At 38.4% G+C, this 8,707-nt stretch overlaps 1 long non-coding RNA gene across 1 annotated transcript; it reads left to right on the forward strand.

Moving 5' to 3' along the window:
• Window positions 1-613: 613 nt before the first annotated feature.
• LOC132395045 (uncharacterized) lies at window positions 614-7,406 on the forward strand. Its single transcript, XR_009512505.1, has 3 exons — window positions 614-669; window positions 3,199-3,271; window positions 5,576-7,406. It is a non-coding gene; the product is annotated as an uncharacterized LOC132395045 (long non-coding RNA).
• Window positions 7,407-8,707: the final 1,301 nt, after the last annotated feature.

An 8,707-nucleotide genomic window follows, 5' to 3' on the forward strand; every position in this document is an offset into this window, starting at 1 on the left:
AGAAGTTTGGATTATGATGGGAAAGTGGCTTAGAGAGCCTAAAACTAATCAGTAGCAGTGAGTCTTCTAAGCAACTTGGCAGAAATAAAGTCAACAACAACACTGTTTGAAATAACAATTAGAATTCACCTTCAAAAGTGCCTGGGCCAGAATGGGCAAATAGTGCTTGGCAACACTTGGAAAGAACTGGGTCATTAAAATAAGGCAGCAAGTCCCATCTTGTAAAAATAAGTTCTTACGTCAAGCTATCTCATTATACAGGGTAATTCTTTTTAGCAGCAATAAAGATCAACAGCAGCCTTTAGTGTATGTTTTAGGTTACACTTTGAATTGCTCTGCTGGGACTTTTGTGGGACTTTTACTGTATTTGTGAGACACAATATACTTTCAGCGTAAGATTAATTAAATTCTAACCAGTCCCTTGTTACTGACACTAAGCAGCCCCAGCCACTTGTGAAAGCTCATCTGGAAACTGTGTTTGTGTCTGCTAGCATACTTCCCATAAATCGTGTCACTTAGCTTGGAGATAGTGTAAGGAGCTTTAAGTATGAGCTGTTGACCTTGGTCACAGAACTTGATTTCCTCTCTTTGACTCTTGTGATATTTGAACCATGTTGAAGTGCAGGAGCAAGCAGCTCACGCTTAGCTGGGAAACAGACTAAGTTCTCAGTAAGTCTTCATAACAAGCTGAAAACTGACAGAATACTGTTGAGGCTAATTACTCCAGGAATTAGTTACGATATGAATTTGAAACACTTAAGCATGTGCCCTTTGCTCAGCTACTTTATTCTGTTAATCTATTAATTTCTTTTTCAATTGAATAATTGTATTGCTGCCTGTTGTTTTGATTTGCAAAGGAACATTGAAACAGGAGCAGGTGATTTAGCCCCAGGAATTAGCTTCTTCTTTTCATGGAACAGTGGTTAATCAATTGAGTGGATTAGATAAGGTGGAGATGTTTTAATGCACCAGCGGGCTTCTGTGAAGATTAAAGGATGCAGCTGTTATCAGTTGACAAAAATGTTTTGATAAAATCCTTGTGATGATTAGAGGTCAGGAGACAATCTGCAGTAAGGATCGCATGAGTCTGCAAAAGGTTGTAGACTCAGTCAGCTCCTTCATGGGCACAGCTATCCCCACCACTGAGGGTAGCTTCAGGAAGCAGTACCTCAAAAAAGGAGCATCCATTATTTAGCACCCTCACTATCGGGGCCATGCCCTTTTCTCATCAGGGAGGATGTACAGAAACCTGCACTCAATTATGCAGGAACAGCTTCTTCCTGTCCATCATCATATTTCTGAATGTTGAATGAACCCATGAACGCCACCACATTATTCCTTTCTTAAACTATTTATTCCATTCATAATCTTTGCTCTGTAGTGATTCCACAAAAAAGTAAAGTTGACAACATATAAGATTGCAATAATTAAGTTGATTCTGATTCTGGGATATAACAGAGGTTCCCCAGATAGTTTTAAAGTTCATTTTCACTCAGCTGTGAACCATGGCTAAACATATTGAGTGCATATTGCATGTGTATTGTTGCCTGGATGTTTGTGATCTTTTGAGAAAGGTGGTTGTTACTTATACTGCATTTTGGAACTTCCATAAATGGTTTACTTTTATTAGATATATGTGACAATAATACAGTAATACCAATTCCAATGTATTAATCTTTACACTGCTGACCCTCTCTTGCTTAACAAAATCCTGAAGAATGGAGCATGTTTTCCAGATACCTCCATTTCCTGTCAGTCCTGTTAGCCCCCTCCATTAATTAACTTTTAATCTACTTGATCTTTTTCCCTCTTCCATGTGTGATGACCTTCTTTTCACAGGGTGTCATCTTTCCCACACATTTCTTCCCCCAGATTTACTTCTCTTTGTTTCTTTTTCAGAATTTTTGCTTCTTTCTACTCTTTCACCAATAGTGCCAGCACCTCTTCATCCTATCCCTATTCAATCTAAATATGAGGAATCTATTCCCAATATTTAAACACACTCACATCTTTTTCTTTTCTTAATTTTCAATACTTGATAATCGTATAATAATGTTACACAATGTTACAACCTCTGATTTAAAAAATACAAATTTATATATAGTTAAATTAAATAAGTAGTGCTTCTGTTCCTCCTTCCTGATAGTAACAATGAGATGAGGGTATGTCCTGGATGGTGGAGGTCCTTAATGATGGATGCCACATTTGAGGCACCGCTCCTTGAAAATGTCTTGGATACTATGGAGGCTAGTGCCCATGATGGAAGTGACTAATTTTACAACACACTGCAGCTTACTTCGGTCCTGTGCAGTAGGTATCACTCTGCCCCATACAACCAGATAAAATGCTCTCCACGGTACAACTGCAGGAATTTGAGTGTTTTAGGTGACAAACCGAATCTTCTCAAACTCCTTATGAAATATAGCCGCTGTCTTGCCATCTTTAAAGCTGCACTGATATGTTGGAACTAGATTGGGTTCTCAGAGATATTAACCTCTAAGGGTTTGAAATTTCTTACTCTCTCCACTTCTGATCTCTATGAGGACTGGTGTGTGTTCCCACATCTGACCCTTTGTCCACCATCAGCTCTTTGGTCTTACTGATGTTGAGTGCAAGTTTGTTGCTGCGACACCACTCAACTAGCTGGTATACCTCACTCCTATACATCCTCTCATCTCCATCTGAGATTCTGCCAACAATGGTTACATCATTGACAAATTTAAAGATGGCACTTGAGCTAGGTTTAGCACACAGTCACGGCTGTAGAGAGAGTAGAGCGGTGGGCTAAGCACATGTCACCAAGGGTACGATTTATAAGCAAGAATTTGTACAACAGCCATGGTAAGAAACTTGTTACTTCCATCTCTGGGTAGGAACTTAGGAAGTTAGAGAAAATTGGCATCAATCTGACAACTGGAAGGTGCTTCTAGTGATAGAATTTGTTTTGAGACTCCTTAATTGTACAAAAGCCTCGCTACTCAATACAACTACTCCCTGCTTCTATGTCTGGGCATGATGAAGTTAGGGCATCATTATGCCAAAAGATTTGGAAAAATTATCAGAATGTAATTACTCGCCTATATATAAAAAAATTAAGGAAGATATAACAAGATGGAATCTAATTCCTTTTTTAGTCTCAGTTCAAGGACTGAATCCATTAAAATCAATATGCTACCCAGACTATTTTATCTCTTTCAGACCCTACCAATAGAGATTAACCAAAATCAATTCAATGAGTGGAATAAAATGTTATCAAGATATATATGGCAAGGTAAGAGGCCTAGAGTTCATCTCAAAACTTTGCAATTAGCCAAGGAAAAGGGGGGTTGGGGCCTACCTTCTCTTAGAGATGATTATTTTAGTTGAGAGCTGTGATACGTTGGTGCAACCCGTCATATGACGCTCAATGGAAAAACATTGAGGAACGGGTACTTCCCATCCCCATACAAGCATTTTTTGCTGATAACAACCTACACAGTCACATAAATACTATTGGTAACCCATGGGTGAAATGGACTCTCAAAATATGGAAAACTATTATAAAATAATATAAACTAGAGGGAGATACTACAATTCTTAAATGGTGTGCATATGACTCAGATTTTATGCCAAATAAACTGAATGCTAGATTTAAGGACTGGACAGCTAAAGGAATAACAGTTCTTTGTAATATATTGAAAGAAGGAACACTGTTCAGTTTTGAAATGCTTAAAGGGAAACACTTATTAGAAAAACAAGACTTTTATCGGTATTTACAGATGTGACAGTATGTTAACAGGAGGGTTAAAATGTAACCAGGGCAAGTAGATGTTTAGAAAATGTAGAAAAGCGTATCTAAAAGCATATAATTCAGATAACGGTAGTAGAATCAAGCATTTATAAGTGTTTGTCAAATCTTAAAACACATTCGATTTCATACATTAAAACAAAATGGAAGAAGGAAGGAGGGATAATTATATCCGAGGAAGAATGGACAATAATATGGAGATCTCAATGGAAGTGTACCAGTTCACAGAAATGGAGGGAATTTGGATGGAAAAACTTGATAAGGTATTTTATTACACCCTCTCAGAAATCCCATTATGATAGTAACCTTTATGTTTGCTGGAGAAATTGTGGAAGTCAAAATCATATTTTCTGGGAATGCCCCATTATCAAAGACTATTAGAGTGGGACACATAATGCCCTACAAGACATCTTTAAATGTGAAATACCCTTAGCAAGTAAGACCATATATTTTGAGTGTATACCTCAAGAATGGTTGAAAAGAGATAAATATTTAATGACTATACTGTTGGTGGCTGGTAAAAAGACTCTTACCTGGAAAAGGCTATCACAGGAGAGCCCAACTTTAAATGCATGGATGGAAATTACAATGGATGTTTACAAAATGGAGAAGATAACAGCATTTGTTAATTGTAAGTTGGAACAATTTGATTCATACTGGGAAAAAAGGTTTAACTAAACAACAGCTCATCGGCCTGATTTTATTCTCACAAATCAATGGATATGTTGTAAAAAAACACTCCCTACTTGTACATAGTTTTCTCCTTTTGCTTGTTCTTTCTTCCCTCTCTTTTCTATAAGTGTAGACCTCAGATAAATATTAAGTGGAGATTTGTGGCAAATATGACTATATGATATATATATGAATTGTATCTGAAATACATCTTGTGGAAATGTTTGTTTGATGATGAACTTCAATAAAAATAAACTGCAGAAAAAAAGAATTTGCATGCTATAAATAGAGTTTTGAACAGTGTTGGTGAATACATTTTTTGTAACTACATCTTATTTAAAGTTACTTCTTCTTATGATTAGAATAAGGTGATAACTGCCTGAGGTAGGTCCATCTTGTGAAAAATATACTTCGGGCCAATTTTCTTGCTTGTTAGATGAAAGCATGTACTGAAAGCATTTTCAAACTCTAAATGCTATGGTTGGACGTTCTCACCTGTTTAAAAAGGACAAGAATTATTTATAACAGTGGCCAAAAAGAGTAATGTGAGCTGCCTTAATGACTCGTCCAGTAACACTCACATCTACGGTAATGAAATGCTTTGAGAGGTTGGTCATGGCTAGAATCAACTCTTGCCTCAGTAAGGGTCTGGACCCACTGCAATTTGCCCATCTCCACAAATGGTCCATAGCAGACACAATCTCAATGACTCTTCGCACAGCCTTAGATCACCTGGATAATACTAACACCTATGTCAGGATGTTGTTCGTTGACTATAGCTCAACATTTAACACCATCATTCCTGCAGTCCTGATCGACAAGCTATGGAAACTGGGCATCTGCAACTGAATGTTTGACTTCCTCAGAGGAAGACCACACTCCTGTGTGGATTGGTAATAACATCTCCTCCTTGCTGATACTACCACGCCTCAGAGCTGTGTGCTTAGCCCACTGCTCTGCTCTCTTTTTGCCAATGACTATGTGACTAGACATAGCTCAAGTGCCATCTATAAAGCAGAGCTTAGTGATGATGGCATTAAACGGCAACTCCTTTGCTTGCATTTTTGGAAACATCTCTATTTCCATCTTTGACATCTCTTTTTTTTCCCTTTCAAGGTTCTTTTGAAGACCCTGACCTGGAGTTACACGCTGACTTCGGTTCTTTGTGGGAATGGGACCTGCTCTTAGGGCCTCACGATCGGCCGCTTTTCGATATGCCAAGGGCACGGCCTGGAAGACTAGCACACCTTCAGAATATGGATTTTCATGGCTCTGGAGATGGGCTGATACAAGGCTGGTGCTGCTGCTGACTGATGCATCATAGGAGAACACGGAAGATCGGAAGCAGAAAGCTGGCTGCTGGCTGTGTGACCAGAGACCTGAGTTCTTTGGGTACAGGGCTCAGAAAAAACAACGCAACAGATTTTTAATACCATTAGTCAGTGAGGCGTTTGTTATGCCCCCCCTCTCACTGTGAAATGGGGACATCTCTTTTTCACTAATTAGGGAGAGAGTGAATACCGGGTGAACCAGTAGTCTTTGGGGTACTGCAAGTCTGTACACTTGAGTGCTCAGTGGAGGGCGCCAATGCTTTTTTGCTGGTGGGGGCTGTTGCCTTGATGCTGCTTGTGTGTGGGAGGAGGGCTGTGGGGGGCTTTGGGGTTCTAACATTTAACTGTCATTCATTATTTGGGGCACTGCTTTGTTTTCGTGTATGTTTGTGAAGAAAAATAATTTCAGGATATACGTTGTATACACTTCTCTCACATTAAGTGTACCTATTGAACTTTGCTGGTGATACAAGCATTGTTGGCAGAATCTCAGATGGAGACAACAGGATATATAGGAATGAACTATACCAGTTAGTTGAGTGGTGTTGGTGTAACAAACTTGCACTCAAAGATGGTAAGACCGAAGAGCTGATTGTGGACTTTAGAAAGGGTAGAATGAGGGAACAACAAAAACAATCCTCACAGAGGGATCAGAGGTGGAGAGAGTGTGCAATTTCAAGTTCCTGGGTGTCGAGATCTCTGAAGATCTAACCAGTTTCCAACATATCGATGCAGTTATAAAGAAGCAAGACAGCAGCTATATTTCATTAGGAGTTTGAGGAGATTTGGTTTGTCAACTAAGACACTTGAAAACATCTACAGATGTACCATGCAGAGTATTCTGATTCTGACTGGCTGCAACACCGTCTGGTGTGGGGGGAGGGGGGATGTGGTGACTACTGAAAGAAGCTACAGAAGCTTGTAAAATTAGTCAGCTACATCTTGGCTACTAGCCTCCATAGTATTCAAGCTATCTTCGAGAGCGGTGCCTCAGAAAGGCGGTGTCTATAATTAAGGATAACCGCCACCCTGGATATGCCCTCTTCTCATTATTACTGTCAGGAGCGATATCCACAAGCCTGAAAGCACACACTCAGTGATTCAGGAACGGTTTTTTCCACTCTGCCATTTGATTCCTAAATGGACGTTGAACCTGTGAACGCTAGTTTTATTACTTCAGTTACTGCACTATTTTTAAACTAACTACTTAATATATATACTTACTGTAATTGATTTACTTATTTATTGTTTTCTATATTACCATACATTGCATTGTACTGCTGCTGTTAAGTTAACAAATTTCACAACATATGCTAGTGTTACTAAACCTGATTCTGATTGTGACAACAAATAATTTGGGAATAGTGCGGTTGTAAGGCTTAATGGGCGAGGGGTTACTGAAGGTACACTGCAGTGAATTGTTATCATGGATTGTGTTCTTTGCTATGTTTAATCTAATCAAATTATTGACGCATTGTTATTCATGAGATTTAATAGATTCTGTTTGCCGATGAATACCTCAACAGTGGAAAGTACTTCACTTTGAAAGTACTTCACTGACCACAAAATGGTTTGTTCTGCTTGTAAGCCATCAAATCACTGTATAACTTTATTTACTCAGTTGTTCCTCAATGTTATGAGAAATAAAGCGAAGTAGCCTGATGTTAGCATCTATTGTGGTGGAGCCTCAGAAAGAGCAGAAATAGAAATGTCTACATGGTGCCTCCCATTGCTCTGGTGGCAAAATCTAATTTGTAAAGAAGTAAATAATATCCTGCTTGTTTTATAACTTGTGAGTTTAATATTGTCTTCCCTGGAAAGAATGTCAAAGTAATGGGCAGGATACTGAAGTCTCCAATTGAAATCTGTGTGTGTTCTTAGTCTCATTATACATTTAGATTCAATGTTTTATTTTGCTTTATGGGCTTGCCAGTTCAATTCTGAAAGAACTGCACAGCTATTCAGGATAGTTATAAAGCTCCCGCAACTGCTGACCACACAAATTTCAGCATGTCATGGATGCTCAGAACTGGAGTCCTTCCAGCAACAGTCTGCTACACCCACAGCATTACAACATTTGAGAACAGAAATGGTGAGCGATATTAATTATGATTTGGATAGATATTGGAACTCTTCATTACAACAGAGAAGTCAAGAGGAGAGCTTTAATTTTCTACCAGTGAATTTTCCTTTAAGCTTTGTTAGTCTCCATTACAGAGTAGTTTTTTATGTCCTATCAGCATCTAATAGTTTGTTCTGAGGGAGTGAACGTTTTATTGTATTTATCTAGATAGCATATTTTACAATTAGAATATTGGAATAAGGATTTAATACAGAAATTCAATCTTTATCAAGGCAACAGCAATAAATAGCAATTGATGATCTGAAGCATTGGAATGGCTAGACATGATTTGATGTTCAACAAGGATAAAATTGATGTATTATTGACACTGGAAATAATAACAGTTCAGAATTTGGAGGCAAAGTAAATGAATGAAGATGCACAATTTTTTAAAGAGGAGAACACACACTGTTAAAATCTGATTATAGGGTCAGGCTTATGATGTGCATCTAGAAATTTCTGAATGTCAGCCATAAATAAAAGTGAAACTCAAAGAGAATATTAAGGCTGCTGTTTTAACAAGAGATTCTGTGGTCATGTTCCTCAAACTGTAAGAAAAAAAACAGTTGGAACTGATTAGTGGTGAATTGCTCCTAGAGAATTTCTTACATTTTAAGTTATTATATTTTTTCACAACTTTTTTTTCAATTGAAACTGAAAGGTGAAAAATGATACAACTCTTGGTATGTGCCATAAATGTCCAGAACTGCCCAGCCAGACTCGATGGCATCCGTTAGTCTTGCGAGACCTCCCTCTCCACGCCACCAATGTTGTCCAAGGGAAGGGCAAGGGCAA

This window comes from Hypanus sabinus, chromosome 6 (assembly GCF_030144855.1).
Source record: "Hypanus sabinus isolate sHypSab1 chromosome 6, sHypSab1.hap1, whole genome shotgun sequence".
Taxonomy (NCBI): Eukaryota; Metazoa; Chordata; class Chondrichthyes; order Myliobatiformes; family Dasyatidae; genus Hypanus; species Hypanus sabinus.